Here is an 18,641-nt window from a genome sequence, read left to right as displayed (position 1 = left end):
ATTTGTCCAATAGTTCCTGTTTGCCTATTGTGTTGGGCTTGAATCCTACATAATTCATGAAATCCGAAAGCCACAATAAATTTTGTCCAGGTTCTAGACATGTTCTCGCTATGGATTTCCAGTCATTCGGGGTTAAGATTTCATAAGATAAATTATCTAGTAACATCTTCACATAAGATGATGTAGCCCCATAAAGAATGCAACCCTTTTTCAAATCTGTAATTTTTTCTAAATTAAAAGGAGTATATCTTCTCTCTTTTTGACCTGAGGAGTTGAGCTCTTCAGTCACAGGATATGCGTTTATAAAATCAGATATATCTTCTCCTTCATTTTTTTGCTTTAATTAATGCTTTTTCTAATCTTGTCAAATTCTGCTTTACAGGAGAAGCTGACTGTGTTTCTGTCTCTCTTCCTCCCCCTTGTTCCACCCATGAAGGGTTAATTGAGGGGGGAGGGTCATGAGATGTGGAATCATCTAATTCCTCCTGCTGTGAAGTATCACACTTAGAATTGTAATTAACTCCATTGTTATCTGATTCTTGCTCCTTTTCACCTGGTATAGTTGACACCGCTCCCTGCTCCTGTTTCTTCTTTTTCCTTATTTTAATACTTATAAAATTTCCTAAAGCTAGTTGTATTAAATTATATGTATTAAGTATGTCTTTGGAAATTGAGTTAGGCCCATTTTTATTGTAGAATTGACAAAGATCCTCTCCTACCAATTTCCATTCACTTAGATTTAATTCCTTTTCCAGAGAGAAACAAGGACATATGTCCTTTACAGTTTGTAAAAGTTCAGTGATTTGCTGTAAACTTATAATTAAACCTTGGCTTTCCATAACTTTGACAATGCTCTCTAAACATTTTCCTTGAACAGAAACAGGCTGTTTTCTAAATATCTGTCCCATCTTAGCTGAAATTCTACTTTAACTCTTCTAACAAAATTTCTTTGTTGCACTCACCCTAATTTCTGGGTTGAAGAGTCTTTTCCACTGGATCAGGATCAGAGGCTTTTCCACTTGAATCAGGATCGTAGCTTTTCCACTGAAATCCACTGGGGGGGGGGGGGGGTCTGTTAGCTCCATGTTGGGCGCCAAAATGTTGTGATCTAGTTCAGATGGATCTGAATCAGTCCCTGTTTGGGCGCCAAAATGTGGTGAGTTTTTTCTTCTCAAAACACAGCCAGGTGATAAAAATTCAGATCTTTTATTATCTCCAATATAGCCCGGTTAGCTTAGAGGTCTATCTCTCTGCTTGGTTCCAAGAGCTCCCTCCGAATGTCGCCAAATCCAAAGGTTTTGTCCTTCAGCCTCTGCCTCTGCTTTCTTCAGCCTCCATCCAGCTCCACTCTTCATGTCATTCCGGTGAAATCTCTCAAAGTGCTCTCTGTTTGCACCAGAGTGCTCCTCTCCAGTCCAGCTGAACTCTCTTCTGCGACCAGCCAGCCAAGTGGAAAATATATTCTCTCTTGCCTCGGAGAGAGGGCTTCTGGCGTAATTCCGCTGAAATCTCATGAGGCATATACTGCACTCACTAAGGAAGGAAGCTCCCAGGGTTCCGATTGGGTGGTAGAGATGAGTGACCTGTACTTGCAGCAGGTCTGGCTTCTGAAGGGAGGGAGAAGGTCTGGGAGTGTGTATGAAGATCAAGGAGTGTTGTGAGCTTTTTCTTCTCAAAACACAGCCAGGTGATAAAAGTTCAGATCTTTTATTATCCCAATATAGCCCGGTTAACTTAGAGGCCAATCTCTCTGCTTGGTTCCAAGAGCTCTCTCCGAATGTCACCAAATCCAAAGGTCTGGTCCTTCAGCCTCTGCCTCTGCTTTCTTCAGCCTCCAGCCAGCTCCAACTCTTCATGTCATTCCGCTGAAATCTCGACTTGTAGCGTCTTCCTCTGAAGAACTCTCCGACTGGCCCATTGGCCTATTTATGCTCCTTCCAGAGAGAAGGATTATGGGTAGTTCTACTTAGTACCTTGTTTCAGGTTCTGCCCAAAACATCTTCTTGTAAGATTAGATCAACTCTAATTAGTTAGCAGTTAGTAAGGATTCCAACATCTCCCCCTTTCTTTTGTTTTAAAACATAGGGGGTTTCTGAGGGGGCACACATAAATCCATCAATATGGGCCAGAACTTTGTAATAGATATACATGGTATACATAAATCCATCAATATGGGAGGCATTATACATAATTTACAAAAGCACACAGCAATATAACACAGGCTAGTGGTAATGTAACAAATAACATGAATCAACATGAAAATTTAACTACTGCAAAAGTCTCATCAACAATCTTTCATCTCAAGAAATCCAATGATTCTTGCAATTGCTTAAAATACATAAGCACATAGTAATATAACACAGGCTAGTAGTAATGTAACAACATAAATCGACCTGAAAATTTACAAATGTCCATAAGTCCTAGAAATAGTCCATAAGGAATCCATTGTCCATTAGTTCATGCGCCAGGAATCTAATAATTCCTGTAAGCTCTGAAGTACTGTAAAAAGTCTCATCAACAATTTTTCATCTCAGGGAATCCAGTGATTCTTGCTGGTTTTTCAGGAACTGAAAGCTGAAGATTTTAACCTATCTAATTCTCTTCTATTTACCACTTTTGGGATTTCTCCTCATCATCTGGTAATTACATTGGAGCTGTTTGCATTGGATATTGTCTTGTTGTCTTAAAAGGCCTGTATTCTTCCCAACTGTAATCCTGATTGCTTTTCTGTTGGTTGATGACATCAGAGTTCTGAATTTCTAAAGTCTCTCTGGGTGTAACCTCAGCTGCTATTATGCCCCACCTGTCCTTTGATTGATACTTTGGAGCTGGGTCCTGCCTCTCATTCCTCTGGGTCAATATACATTTAGAGGCCCAGTGAAAGCCTTGGTTACATTTTGGACATGGAGTTTTGGGTTTTCTCTCACCCTGTCTTCTTGCTCTATCTCCATTTCTACATTGAGCTCTCAAATGTCCAATTTTTCTGCACTGAAAACATCGACGAGTTTCTCTAGAATTCCTCTGCCAAGAAGGACCTTGTCTTTCCATGTTCATCATAGTTTGGGCATAATAAGCATTTATGTCCACTGTGGCACAGCGTCTTATGATCTCTTCTAAAGGAGCTTTTTTGTCTAGCCCCCATATAATTCTCTTGCAAATCTCATTGGCATTTTCCTTAGCCAAATGTTTAGTCATTATTTCTGTTGCTGCATTGTCTCCAATGGTTCTTATTACAGCTGTTTGTAAACGTCCCACAAAATCTGCAAAAGGTTCATTGGGACCTTTCTCTATTTTTGTGAAAGCATTATTTCCATCTTTCTGTCCAGGGAGAGAATTCCAAGCTTTTATTGCAGCCTTAGAAATTTGCTCATACACTGTTATGGGATAATAAATCTGTTCTGAACTCTCTGCATGCTGACCTTCTCCAGTTAGTTGGTCAAAAGCAACTTGTACAATAGCTCCTGTTTGCCTATTGTGTTGGGCTTGAATCCTACATAATTCATGAAACTCCGAAAGCCACAATAAATTTTGTCCCGGTTCTAGACAAGTTTTTGTTATGGATTTCCAGTCATTCGGGGTTAGGATTTCATAAGACAAATTATCCAGTAACATCTTCACATAAGATGATGTAGCCCCATAAAGAGTGCAACCCTTTTTCAAATCTTTAATTTTTCCCAAATTAAAAGGAGTGTATTTTCTCTCTTTTTGACCTGAGGAGTTGAGTTCTTCAATCACAGGATATGCATTTATAAAATCAGATATATCTTCTCCTTCATTTTTTGCTTTAATTAATGCTTTTTCTAATCTTGTCAAATTCTGCTTTACAGGAGAAGCTGACTGTGTTTCTGTCTCTCTCCCTCCCCCTTGTTCTACCCATGAAGGGTTAATTGCGGGGGGAGGGTCATGAGATGTGGAATCACCTAATTCCTCCTTCTGTGAAGTATCATACTCAGAATTGTAATTAACTCCATTCTCATCTGATTTGTCCTCCTTTTCAGCTAGTAAAGTTGGCACTTCCTCCTGTACTTTCCTTTTCATCATTCTATCACTTAAATAACTTCTTATAGCCAATTGTATTACATTATATGTATTAATTATTGAGTTAGGCCCATTTTTATCATAGAATTGACAAAGATCCTCTCCAACCAATTTCCATTCATTTAGATCTAATTCCTTATCAAGAGAGAAACAAGGACATATATCCTTTACAGTTTGTAAAAATTCAGTGATTTGCTGTAAACTTATAATTAAACCTTGGCTTTTCATAATTTTGACAATGCTCTCTAAACATTTTCCTTGAACAGAAACAGGCTGTTTTCTAAATATCTGTCCCATCTTAGATGAAATTCTACTTTAACTCTTCTAACAAAATTTCTTTGTTGTACTCACTCTAATTTCTGGGTTGAAGAGTCTTTTCCACTGGATCAGGATCAGAGGCTTTTCCACTTGAATCAGGATCGGAGCTTTTCCACTGAAATCCACTTAGGGGTCTGTGTCCCTGTTCGGGCGCCAAAATGTTGTGAGCTTTTTCTTCTCAAAACACAGCCAGGTGATGAAAGTTCAGATCTTTTATTATCCCAATATAGCCCGGTTAGCTTAGAGGCCTATCTCTCTGCTTGGTTCCAAGAGCTCTCTCCGAATGTCACTAAATCCAAAGGTCTGGTCCTTCAGCCTCTGCCTCTGCTTTCTTCAGCCTCCAGCCAGCTCCAACTCTTCATGTCATTCCGCTGAAATCTCGACTTGTAGCGTCTTCCTCTGAAGAACTCTCCGACTGGCCCATTGGCCTATTTATGCTCCTTCCAGAGAGAAGGATTATGGGTAGTTCTACTTAGTACCTTGTTTCAGGTTCTGCCCAAAACATCTTCTTGTAAGATTAGATCAACTCTAATTAGTTAGCAGTTAGTAAGGATTCCAACAAAGGAGGATTGTAACAATCTCATCTTGACTATAGGGAGTGTGAGAAGGGGCCACTGGCAGGTGACTAGGAAGGCTGGCTCATCAAGGGGAGCTCCTTTTGGTGCTTGCTTGTAGATGGAAGGGAGAGGTGCAGATCTGGCCTGAAGGGAAATTTGTGATCTATGTAACCAGCATTCCCGCTGGGGAGGAGATGAATGGGGTTTGGTTTGAACTTTCAGGAGAATAGGAATAAGGAATAGGGGAAATGAAAGGTTGTGTGCAGAATCACTGGGATGTGTGGGATGTGAGCTTGTGGGAGAAGCTTCATCACTGAGTGGAAAGAGGCAAGTTTGAGAGGGAGGATCCTGTTCTCTCTGAAAACTGGATGTTAGTCAGCAAAGGGAAGTTGAACCTGAGTAGCAGGAGAAGGAAGGCTGCTCCTTACTTAAGGGACAGATGCTAGAGAAGGAAGCCCTGAAGTCAGAGGGAAGGTGGCTCCTTTTTACACCAGAGATTTTCCACATCCCAGTCAGGAAATAGGGGCTGTATCCAGCGGCTGACATTTCCTTGTGTTGGTACAGATGGAAGTTACCTGAATTCTCAAGCAGGGCAGCAGGAAGCCGCTGTGGGGCAGATGGAAGACTCCTGCACTGGGATTCTTGCCACCTTCCTGTGGGGACTGCATAGCTACACCTGGGTCAGAGGAAGGTCTCACTTGACTTTTTTAAGTGTTTAAATATTTAAGTTAAATACTTAAAGTGGAGAAACTTTCAATAAGCAAACCTTGGCACCTTTTTAGATATTTTGTAGTTACTTTCAACGTGGAATTTTTTTTGAAGAAAGGTTTAAAGGAAAGCCAGAGAGAGCAATTGGGAAACTTTGTGATACTCCAGGTGAGAGACTAGAGAGAAGGGTGAATGCAAGAGAATTTGTGGAAATAAAAGCTGCAAAAGTGACAGGTGACTGAGATATGGATGAGGGAGAGTCGGGATAGAGAACTTCAAGATTGTGAACTTGGGAGCTGGGAGAAGCTGGGGCAGTGGGGATGGGGTAAGTCACTCAGACTTTCTGCCCAGAGCCAAAGAACTCCCACTGCAAATATCTTTGTACAAAGCAGACACACATCTGATAAATTGGGAGCAAACTTGGAGAGGCACTGTGATCTACAAGGAGCCTGCGAAAGGCTGCTTGTAGAAAGTGGGCTTTAGCTGAGACTTGTGGGAAGCCAGAGAAGCTATGAGGGAAGAAGCGTGCCAAACCTGGGGGAGAGAAAGGGACAATGACATCCAGGAGAGCTGGAGTATGGTGTCCTGGCACATTCCAGGAGAGCCACCAGGGGCAGGGGCAGGAGGAGTCTGGGCCAGGAAGCCCGAAAGAACTTTCTCTGTGATTCCCAAGGTCCCTGGGGCCGGCAGAGGTGCCCAGGAGAGATTTGATAGCTTTGGGCCTGGGCTCAGCAGGATCATTTTGAAGGATGAGTGGAGAATGAAGTGGAGTGGAGAGAAATCCGGGGCAGAGACCCAGCAGAATCGGTGGGAGATTCGGCGAGGGGGGTGGGGATGGGGTGGTCAGGGGAAAGCAGATTGTGAGAATGGTGTTTTGTTTGAGAGATGCAATGGAAAGGACCGAACTTGGCATTAGGTTGTCCATGGCTGGGGATGGGAATTTAAGCAAGAGGGAGCCTAAGTTTATGTCAAAAGGCAAGTCCTTCTGCATATTTTATTTCATTAGCCCTTATCAATACTTGCTGTACTGTAGCTTTAAAAAACCCAAACCCCAAACACCTTTACCATGTTTGCTTTTTTGTGCAGTAACCTGGTAACTTTTTATTTTTCTAGACTGTGGTGTGCTTGCTAGCTACATTGTTTTTGTTCTGCTTTATGTTAAATGCTGACTTGGTGAAGCCTTTTGTTTTGAGGAGATGGGGATTCTAACTTGGAGGGAACCCAGAACATAAACTGACTCTTAAGAGGCAGATAGATTACTGGGACAAGAGTGTCAGAGCAGGGAAGACCAGGGAGAAAGGCTCTGGCTTTGGACAGTGGTCAGAGACACCAGTAATAACTGACCCAGAAGTTTATAGCCCTTTCCAAAATATATAAAGAAATAAGAGAGGGTGAGAATAGGATAAGGCGGACTATCTATAGAAAGGTGTGTAGATTAAAGAGAAAAAAATAAAGGAGGGTAAAGGTAGGGGGAAACGATATGGGAGGGATTCTTGGTGGGGGGGGGCGGGGCAAATTAGCAAGAAGTAAAGTGGAAGAACTAGCATTTCCCAGAAATGAGAGATAATGCATATATATGTATTTGTATATATCTATGTCTGTTTTTCCTTTTATATATATTTAGATATGTAAATATAAATATATCTGTGCTGAACTGTAGCCTAGATGGGGAATCAGAGGGGAAGAAAAGAATCAAGTAAAAAGTAAAAGCAGAGAACAAAACAAAACCTATAAGGAAGTAAAGGAAGATGGATTGTTCTGAATACAATGTATTTTGTTATCATACATGCTTTCTTGAAATAGAAATTTATTGTTTCATATTTTTAATCCTCTCACATGTTCTGTACATGACAATGTTTTTTTTTTTCCTTTTACTACTTTTTTTTCTTTCCCATTTTCTACTTAAGTTTTAAATTAAAAAAAAAAAGATACTAGTAATAGGAAGAGAATCCTGAAGAGAGGTATGGAAAATAATAATCATACATAAAAATAATAATCATAATAGCTCATTTCTGTGGTGCTATGTTATTATAAAAGTGAGGCAATAAAGTTCTGTTCTCTTCTAGACATTTTTGCATTAAGACAGTAGGCAAGTGATATTTAAATAATGAATTCAAATTTGAATAGTTTTGATACTTTTCCCACATCAGTTTTATTCACTGGATTTGTTAGTTGCTTTGAAAATGTTAATAGAAAGGAAATGAATTTGTTCTCTATATATGCTGGTTTTTAATGTGTTTTGTTGACCTAAATTTAAAATGGTTACATTTTGAATCCTGAAAAAGCATATTTGCTTCTTTTATGAGATATTACAAAGTTATGCATTAACCTTGGGCCATAATATTTTTGTGCATCATATTATCGTGCTTAAATTTTTTTATCAACCAAATCTTAGGGTAGGTCATTGGGATTATACAAGATAATAGAATTTATTATAGATACACTGAAAATTATCATTCAAATTTATGACACTTGTCTCATATAACGATATACATAAATTTACAAACCCTTTAGAATAAAGCTCTGCACGTGCATGGTTAGCTTGATTATATTTCTCTCTGTATCTAAGTATTAAGTTGCTTAATTCTTTCAGTCCTTTCGGTGGTGTGTATGTGTGTGTGTGTATACATGTACATACACAGTCATCTGTTTTCCTGAATTCCTAATTAACTCTCAGGGAATGATAACCACTTAGAAGAAAAGAGCTCATTTTAAAAATGTGTGTGTTGGCCTTTGTGTATGCATGCTACTTTTTAAAAAAGAGCAAGTGGAATGTGAAGTACTAAGCCTTGTGGTATGTTCTACATAGTCATTCCTAGTGATCAGGCTGATTTGGAATGTTGTTTTGTAGCTGTTGGCAATCAAAATTCATTATTTTCCATCTAGAGGATGATAATATGAATAAAAGCTGTTCTTAACCCAGCAGACCATGTCAATCAGCATATTGCCCATGACAGTAAGTTCTTTCAAAAGTTTGAGTAGGAGTAGAAATCAGGATAAGTACGATTGGGAGATAGCCAAAGAATCATTGTATAGCCACAGCTTGTAAAACCCAACACAGGGAAACTGTCAAACTCTGACTTTATGTCTGTAGGCTCTTTAATAAAATCATCATCTTGATCAAAGCTTTTGAGTATCTATTCAACTATTCAAGGTATGATAGGAAGATAATGTATCTGGCAAAATTCTTCTGATTTCTTAATTTTAGCTGGGATGTTTGACTACATTTCAAAGATAAATCAGGTGTTCTTAGAAATCATGAACTTACACTTTTTTTTTTTTTTATAACAGCATTTCATTATGTTTGGTTTCCTTGATAATGTGTTTTTATATAATATGAGATTATTAGGTTGCTAAATGGGTCTAACATAGAAATGGTTAAGACCACCTGTCTCAAAATCTTCAGGTGAGAGCCTATGAGCCTGTGGGAGCTCTGGGACCATTAATAAATGAATTCAGTATTAACAATTTAAGAAAGATAATGAGTTAATAGTGCAATAATTGCAAGCACTGTTGTCTTTTTATCTATTTTTTTCCCTTAGTATTAAAATTTTACCTTTCCCTCTAATTAGTTAGTGATCTTTCCACAGTGGGAAACTTTTAAATTTTTTGAAATACATGTTCTTTCATATTGTTATTTATTTTTGGCTTTCTTTTCTTTATAAATTTTGAGTTCCAAATTCTTTCCCTCCTTCCCACCCTCTTCCTCACCCATTGAAAAGGTAAGCAATATATCAGTTATTATACATGTAAAGTCATGAAAAACATTTTTATAGAAGCCAAGTTTTTTTAAAAGCAAGAAAAATCCTGAGAGAAAATTGTCATTTTGTACTCAAGAGTTCATCAGTTTTCATGAGGTAGACACCTTTTTTTCAACATGAGTCAAAGAATTTATGTCCCATTCAGTCCTTAGCAGAATATTATACATACTTCCTTACCCAGGTAGGGTCTGAACCAGAAAGGTAGGCCACTGTCATTATCAGTGATGCCCTTTTTGAGACTGAATTTTTAAAGTCAGGACTTTAGAAAAAAGGAAGGGGGAGATAACTTTGGATCTTTTCAAATTATTGGTTATAAATAATTATTTCACTCACATGATTGCTACTCTAGCCTTTTTAAAGTTCAGTTAAAGCATATTAGTTTTTACTCCAGCTCTTTATTTTAACTTTTGAGTGTCTTTCTGTTTAAAATTATCTCTTGTAAACAGTATATTGGTAGATTCTGGTTTCCAATCTGTTCTGCTATCAGTTTCTCTTTATAGATAAAAGTCATCCCATTCACATTTATAATTATCATTATTAACTGTGTATTTCCCTCCTTCCCATTTTCTTTGGTTTCTTCCTCTCTTTTATCCTGTCCTTTTGCTTTTTTTTTTTTTTTTTTTTTTTTTTTTTTTTTTTTTTAGTCCTGTTCCTTTTCAAAAGTCTATTTTGCTTTCTCCTGTAATGTGCTTTCTTTTTTTTTATCATCTTTCCCACCCCCTTCCCATCTTTGTCTTGTCCGTTTCCCTTCCTAGTTCCCTTTTGGGTAAGTTATATTTCTATCCCCAACTGAGTGTGTCTATGTATATTCTTTACTCTTTGAACCAGTTCTGATGAGACTGAAATTTAGACATTGTCTGTCCCAGTTCCCTTCCATTGTGAAAACTCTTCCTTGCATCTCTTTTATGTGAGAAAATCTCTCCTTATCCCTTTCTTCCAATGCATTCCTCTTTCTCATCTCTTCGTTTTTCTTGGAGATCATTCTAGCTAATTGAATCATAGCCATGCCCTCTAGTAAACTCCTTTTAATTGCCCTAATATTGCTAAAGTTTTAGGAGTTATATGTATCATCATCTTATATGGGAATGTAAACAGTTTAACTTAATTGAGATCCTTATGATTGCTTTTTCATGTTTGTCTTTTTATGCTTTTCTTGAGTCTTTTGTTTGTATATAAGATTTTCTTTTTATCTTTGGGCTTTTCATTAAATCTTGTATTTCATTAAATGTTTATTTTTTTCCCTGAAGGATTATATTCAGTTTTACTGGGTAGGTAATTCTTGGTTTTTATCCTAGCTCTTTTGCCTTCAATAATTCCAAGCCTTTTGTCTTTTGATGTGGAAGCTGCTAAAGCTGGTGTAATCCTGATTGTGTCTGTATGATATTTGAATTATTTGTTTCTGATTACTTGAAATATTTTCTCTTTGACTTGGGAGCTCTGGAATTTAGCAATATTATTTCACTTACAGTTTAGCTATATTATTTTCATTCTTTCAGGAGGTGATTGGTTAAGTTCTTTCATTTTCTATTTTACCCTCTGGTTCTAAGACTTTGAGCAATTAATTTTTCTTGGTAATTTCTTGAAATAAAATATTTAGATTCTAGATATTTCACTTTTTCTTTTATTTTTGATTCTTCTTACTTTGTTTTATTGTTTCTTGATGTTTCTTAAAGTCATTAGCTTTCATTTGTCTAATTCTGGTTTTTAAAGTATCATTTCCTTCAGTGAGATTTTATACCTTGTTTTCCATTTGGCTGTTTTTTTAAACTACTAGGTGAACTCTGTTTTTTAAAGTGGTATTTTCTTCAGTATTTTTGTGTCTCTCTTACCAAATTTTAATTCTCTCTTTTATATATTTTTTTATTATCATTCTCATTCTTTTTCTAATTTTTCTTCTGCCACTCAACTCTTTCTTCAACTATTCTAGGAATTCTGTTGAGCTTGGATCTAAACTTTTTTTTTTTTTGAGGCTTTATCTCTAATGTTTTCACATTGTTGTTTTCTGAGTTTTTGTCTTGGTCTTTCCCAACATTATAGTTAGTTTTTTAATGGTTGAATTCTTTATTGTTGTTGTTTACTCATCTTATTTCTAACATTGAAATTTATGTTCGGATTCTGGGAAGATGGCAGAGTAGGTCAGAAAGTTCCAAACTCTCCATATTTCCCCCATAAACAAAACAAGATAGCACCTCAGGGTGAATGTAGAGCGGTAAAAATAAACAAAATTTGGCATAGAAGAGTAGTCCTCCCAGAATGATCAGAGAAGATGCAAAGAGATACTGGGGCTTCGTGAGTTGGAGGTAGCCTGAGCCTCAGCCCCAGGAACTTTCATCTCCCAGACAGTGAGAGGAATTGGGTACTAGGGTCTGGAAAGATTGAGGAAACCTCTTCTGATAAGAATCACTGGGCTCACGTGTGCTGTCAAGATGGGACCCTGGGCAAGAAGGAACCAGCACATAGGTAGGGCAGGGATGTTGCTGGATATAGGAGGATGGAATTCTTGTTTTGGGGTTTTAGGCCAGAGGGAGAACCTAAAGGAGGGCCTGAGGCCAGAAGCACCATCCCTTGTACCTCAAGACTAGAGGGATTACACCAACAATCTGTATAAATTTTAAAAAAAAATGAACAGGCAAAGATCCCTGTTGAGAGACAAGTTAATTCTCTGAGAGCCTCCACAGCTGTGAATCATAACACCTGAAGGAGTTGCAGGGCAGCCTTTGCTGACACAGGTGTTGCGGACTGGGAATGAGATAAATTGGAGGCAGAGGGAAGAGGAGAGAGGTCTCTCAGTGAGAGAGATCAGAGAACAGCAACTGCCTCTCAGTCTCCTTGTACCATCCTCTCACAAGAGGAGATCTATTCTTCAGGTCTGGGTTGGATCTCCAACAGCCACTGTCAGGTGGCTCCCATGTACTCCAACAGATTCGAACCATAAAAAGTTACTGTGGGAATAGGAAAGACTGGAATTCATGTTCAGAGGAGGATACTCAAGGAAAAAATACCTCCCTTATCCAAAGAGTAACAGTGTTAAATGGTCATCCACCCCCCAAAAAAATTCATAGATCTCAAAAAAGACATTAAAAATCAAATGAGAGAGATTGAAGAAAAAAATTTTAAAAAAGAAAAACAAGAAGATTATGAAAAGAAAGTCAACCAACTAGAAAGATCCAGAATCTTAAGGAAGAAAATGAGTCCTTGAAAACTAGAACTGAGTGAGGGGAAATTAACAATTATAACATATCAAGAAATAAAAACATATAAAAAATGAAAAATATAGAAGAGAATGTAGGCCTTCTCATAAGAAAAGTAACTTATTGAGAAAACAGATGAAGAAGAGAAAACATCAAAAATAATTAGACTACCTGAAACCTACAATCAAAAAAACAATCTTCCTATAATGATACAAGAAATAAAATTCTCCTGAAGTGTTAGAACAAGAGAACATAGGAACAGAAAAAATTGACTGATCAATGAAAGGGATCCCATGGGGAAAATCTAAAAGAACATCATAACCAAATTCTAAAATCCCCATGTCAAGGAGAAAATATGAGCAAAAAACCCAATTCAAACACAACAAAACCACAGTTAGAATTACCCAAGACCTAGCTTGGCTACATTAAAAAATTGCAGATCTTGGAAAATGGTCATGGTTATTGTCCTTTGTTCTCGAAGAGGACCTAAATGATACCTCTATGTTAGAGACAAGTTAGTGAGTGTATCTAACAGGCCAAACAAGCCAAAATAAGTTTGGAAGGCTCTGCCACAGGTCGGACATACATAGTCCCTATGAACATTGGAGGGACTCTCACTTGCTGCGTCTTGTGTTTCTTCTGTGCTCACAGAGCACAGGACCTTTTGCTGGTGGTCCCATGCCAGGGTCTCTCATGTTGTACCATCAATTCTCTTAAGAAATATGTTGAGTTAGCGAAGAGCAGAGAACTAAGATTGTGGCCAAAAATATCATACCCAGTAAAATTAAGCATAATACTGAATGGGAAAAAAAAAAAGGTTTTCAATAAATTGCTAGACTTTCAGGATTTTCTTGTAAAAAGACCTGAACTTAATAGAAAATTTGACATATAAGAGCCAAGAGAAATGTAAGGGAAATATCAAAGACTAATTTCAAGGGACTCAATAAGGATAGATTGTTTATGTTTTAGTGTGGAAATATTAACCACATGTTTTGAAATTTTCATTAGTAATTATGTGGTTCAAAAGAAAGATTCAGGTAGAGCTGAGTATGATGTGATTCTAAAAAGCAAAACTGTGTAGACAAAGGTGAAAAAAAGTAATTATATTTTACAAATGAGGTGCCAGAGCAAGAACTGACCCAGAAGAATGAGATGGGAGAGAGGACTGGAAGTTCTGGAATCCTACTCACATATATATATATAGAAAGGTATAAAAGTTTTCTGAATTTGTGAAGAAATATCGGGGGGAAGAAGATAAAGATGGGGAAGTGATATAGAAGGGTATGTAACTAATGAGAATGGGATAAAGAGGGAAGGAGAATGTAAAGGGAGAAGAGAAAGGAGGGATCTTTGATGGGAAGGGTGTAGGTTAAGTAATAGTAAGGCAGGATAGCAAGAAGAAGTCAAGTAGAGGAGTCACTGGGAATAGAAAGTAAGCGATGCATACAAACAATAATGATAGTCAGGAGTAGAATTTATTAAAAAAAAAAAAGCAGAAGTAGTAATCATTGATCTCCAACAAAGTTAAAGCTAAAATAGATTTAATCAAGAGAGAAGAACAAGGAAATTATATTATGTGTCAACCTTATTAATATTGCTTTAGACTCTTTAAAATAACTAGGCAGTTTTAAAGTTGGAATAGTGCTGAATTGTAGGAAATGATGTTTTGGTGGATTTAGAAAAATATGGAAAGGCTTGTACTTATGAAGGATGATGTCATCCACCTTGAGAGAAATGGAGAACAAACAAGTATAGTACAGTCTTATATAGATATATATGAGTGTTTATGTGTATATTTGTTTATATTATAGACATTTATTTTGTGTATTTGTACGTGTGTATCTATGTACATACATAGGCATACATTTATTGTATCCTTCTTGGGGGATGTGGGAGAGAGGAAACAGGAAAAAAAGAGTAAGATAGGACGTGCACAACAGAAAACCAAGAAAACCTACAAGGAAGCAAAGAAGCGCTCTGAACACAATGGGGAGTGTTTATTACATAGGCTTTCTTGAAATGGATGGACATTTATTACATTTATTGTTTCATTTTTTGAATCCTCATGTTCTATGCACATGATGGTGTTTTTTTTTTTCTTTTGTATATAAGTTTTAAGTAAAAAAATTATTTAAAATTACGTTACACTTGGGCTCTCTCAGCAGGGGCTGGGGAGATGTTCTCCCAAGTGTTAGGCATTTTCATGCTGTTCCTTTCAGAGCTCATTGTGGGTGTTTGCAGGCTTTTGGTACTTCCAAAGGTGGGGTGAGCCTGGGAGAGGTATGGTTGCTGTGGTCTTAGTCCATATTCTGGTCTATATCTAGAAAAAAAGGTCTCCGGGCCCCAGCACCTGCTACCAGGGCTCCTGCTTTCATATGATCTAGAGCTCTTTTTCATCCTGGAACTGTGAGGCAGTACTGTTTGGGCAGTAGGATTTCTAGTCAGTGCCAGCTGTACCCTGCTAGCAAAGGATCCTTGCTAATCTCTTTTCAGCCTCGTTGCTGATATTGGGCAGCCCTCAGAGCTGATGCTTTCAGAGTGGGGGGGGGGGCAGGACAGGCTTCCGCTTTGGCATCACAAACTTCTGCCATTCCTTTAGTTTTCTTAGGCTAGAAAGGATCTATGACCTTTCGTAGTCTCTGCTACTTCAAAAATTTGATTTGGGGCTTTACTTTAAAATTTGAGCATATCATGTGTAAATATTTGTGCATATCATGAGCTTGATGCTACTTTAAAGTCTTGCATGTTCTGTTGGGGAAGGTATGAAATTTATAGGTTTTTAAACTGAAAGAGACTGTGCTGATGGTCTTTCAATTCAGCTCCTTCATTTTTCAGAGAAGGAAACTGAAGCCTGGGAAGCTTGGTGACTTCCCCCAAAGCTTATAAAACCAGCAGGCAGAATCTGATCTCAGATCTGTTGATTTCTAGCCATCACACATTAATCTTTAGTGATAATTCTCACTTGAAATTAAAAGTTGTTTACACAATTTATGTAAAATAAAATTTATGTTTTTCAGTCAAATATTCTGACTAGATCTTCTTAGTTCATCCAAAAGCATCAGTATAGGTAGAAAAATTCTTTAAATATTCATCTAAAATGTGTTTTTGAGAAAAAGAAGGAAAGTAACAGCTCCAGGAATCAGTAGCACCCTTCATAGGAAGATATCATTGCCTTTTTAATTTTATTTAAGAGTGAAGCATTCAATTTTTGGATCATACAGGCTTCTTCCTATTACATCTTTCTCCTTGTCTGTGTTTTGTTCATTTTCTAGTTTTTTGGACACATTCCCAGAAAACAATTACTAAAAGGAGCTAGCCAAACTCATTTACTTTCTGATTTTTATTTATTATCTTAGAGTAATTATATTCAGAATTATTTCCACTTTTTTGGGTCAAAAAGCAAAAACTCTTCTATTTGTCATTTACTTCTACTGTATTTGAAGCATCCTTTTCTCTCATTCTCTAGGTTTTCAAATCATAAAGATATGAATTTCTATTAAACATTGTACATTAATGCCCCATCTGAAATATGACAAAATATTGGTGACCCAATTCACTTGAGAAGGCTCTTGATTTTGTCATTCTGCCTTTCCTACTGAACATAGATTAAAAAAAGGAGAGTCAAGCATTTGTATAAATTATTAAAATGGCCTGGCAAAAATTTTTGTTTAAAATTTGGATTTTAGTGTTTAGTTTTCTACTTTTATTTGAATAGAAGATATGTTTATTTTAAACAAAACAGTAAACTACTACTGTTTTGGCAGAACTTAGGAGAGGAAATTGGGAAATTATTAAAATTTCTTGAAGACTACTTAACTCTCTTCCTTTTAATTAATTAATCTATTTATTTTCTTATTCATTTATTTTCTCCCTTTTAGATTAAAATCAAGCTAAGCAAATAAAACTTCTTTTTAACCTGTCATTGGAACTTAAATGGGTATTTAGACTTTAAGGAAATTCTTGTTGGAATAGAAGTTTTATATAATAGTAAATAACAAGTGGCATTTATATTGTGCTTTAAGATTTACCCAGTCCTCATTTGATCTTCTCAACAACTCTGTAATAAATAGTAACAGTATGCTTATCTCTACTTTATAGATGAAGAAAATGAGTTTCAGAATTTGAATATGGAGCTCTGCGGACCATATGCTTAGTACTTTGTAATTATATTCTGTTGCTTTGGATAATAATTGTAAATAAAAGTCATAGTACGTAAAACATGAATAGGATAAACAAGTAGAGAAATATAGTTGCTAATTGTCAACTTAAAATTGAGATTTGCCCTGGATAATTGATTCCATAGATGCTTTTGGGTCAACCAGGACAAAATTGTCATTTTGAATAAAATTCAGTTTAATCAGGCATTTATTTGTGTAATGCACTATGTTCATTAGTAGGGATATAAAACAAAAATTGTCCTTGCTCACAAGGAATTTCTATTCTGCATGGGAATACATCAAATAAACATCTAAGAAGTAGATGATAATTTGAGAATGGAAGATGGAGAGAGTACCAAAAACTAAGATCAGGCTTCATGAGAGGAGTAACATGGAGAGATTTATGCTTTTGGAAGATGATTTTGGCAGCATTTTGGAAAATGAAAAAAATTGGAGGCTGAACACCAATCAGGACATTATTGCAGTTATACCAGAGGAGTGGACTTGGGTAATGGAGATGACCGATCCCTGGCTGTACTTGTGCTTTATAGCTTATGGAATATGTTTTCATAGTACTTAAAGTAATAAGCTGATTTACTAGGTCATCTGGTGTCTACTCAGGTCAGGACTGGGGGGGGGAAGTTTGGGGAGACTCAGTTACTTAATAAAAAGAGGCTAGCAGGGTAGGCAGAAGATAAAAGATAGCAATTTTGGAAGCAGCCAAGTGCACTTATTATGTGATTATTCCTAGGCCCCATCTTTTTTTCCCTTGCCCTATTGTTATATTAAAAAAGGACAAGCTAATTTCTTTAGTATCAAATTTTAGTTTCAGACCCAGTTTTGAAAACCCTCTCCTTTGGACTGGCGAGACTTACATGAACTGATGCTAAGTGAAATGAGCAGAACCAGGAGATCATTATATACCTCAACAATGATACTGTTTGAGGATGTGTTCTGATGGAAGTAGATCTCTTCGATAAAGAGAGCTAATTAAGTTTCAATTGATCAAGGATGGACAGAAGCAGCTACACCCAAACAAAGAACACTGGGAAATGAATATAAACTGCTTGCATTTTGGTTTTTCATACCGGGTTATTTATACCTTCTGAATCCAATTCTCCCTGTGCAACAAGAGAACTGTTCGGTTCTGCACACATATATTGTATCTAGGATATAATATAACCCATTTAACATGTAAAGGACTGCTTGCCATCTGGGGGAGGGGGTGAAGGGAGGGAGGGGAAAAATCGGAACAGAAGTGAGTGCAAGGGAGAATGCTGTAAAAAATTATTCTGGCATGGGTTCTATCAATAAAAAGTTATTATAAAAAAAAAAAAACTTCTAACAGTATAAATAAATAAATGAAAATAAAACCCTCTCCTTTGAACTGGGAAAACAGCCTTTTCCCTTTTTTACCCATCAATCTGTTTACTTTTTGACCTCACTTGGGAAACTCCCCTCCAGTTTTCCAATTTATCTGTGTGTTAGCTTTTTGGTTTATACCAAACTGTTTCTCAGAAGTGGCTCAGGGCTAATTCATACATTTTAAACACAAATTGGGGGTAAAAGGAGGGAGATTTTAATATTCTACAAGGATGTACATATCCATGACTGTGGGTGTCATTGTTTATTGTAAATTTTTTAAATAGTAGTCTAAATGGTATTAATCGAATTTTTGCAGTACTTCAGGGGTTTGATTCTCTGTTTCTAGAGCTGAAAACTACATACTGAATTTAAAGAGAGTTTTACATATTAAGAGAATTTGGCTTATTTAGTACTAGTACATAATAAAATCACTTTTCAGCTATTCATGTGAGCACACACAGAGGAATAATTGTATGTGTTAAATGTACTGCATAAAAAGATTGTTTTTGACAGCTGACATGTTATGCTGAAGCTATGTTAATTTTA

The sequence above is a fragment of the Antechinus flavipes genome, chromosome 6, assembly GCF_016432865.1.
Source record: "Antechinus flavipes isolate AdamAnt ecotype Samford, QLD, Australia chromosome 6, AdamAnt_v2, whole genome shotgun sequence".
NCBI classification, from domain to species: Eukaryota; Metazoa; Chordata; class Mammalia; order Dasyuromorphia; family Dasyuridae; genus Antechinus; species Antechinus flavipes.
Note: the sequence above shows the minus strand (reverse complement) of the source record.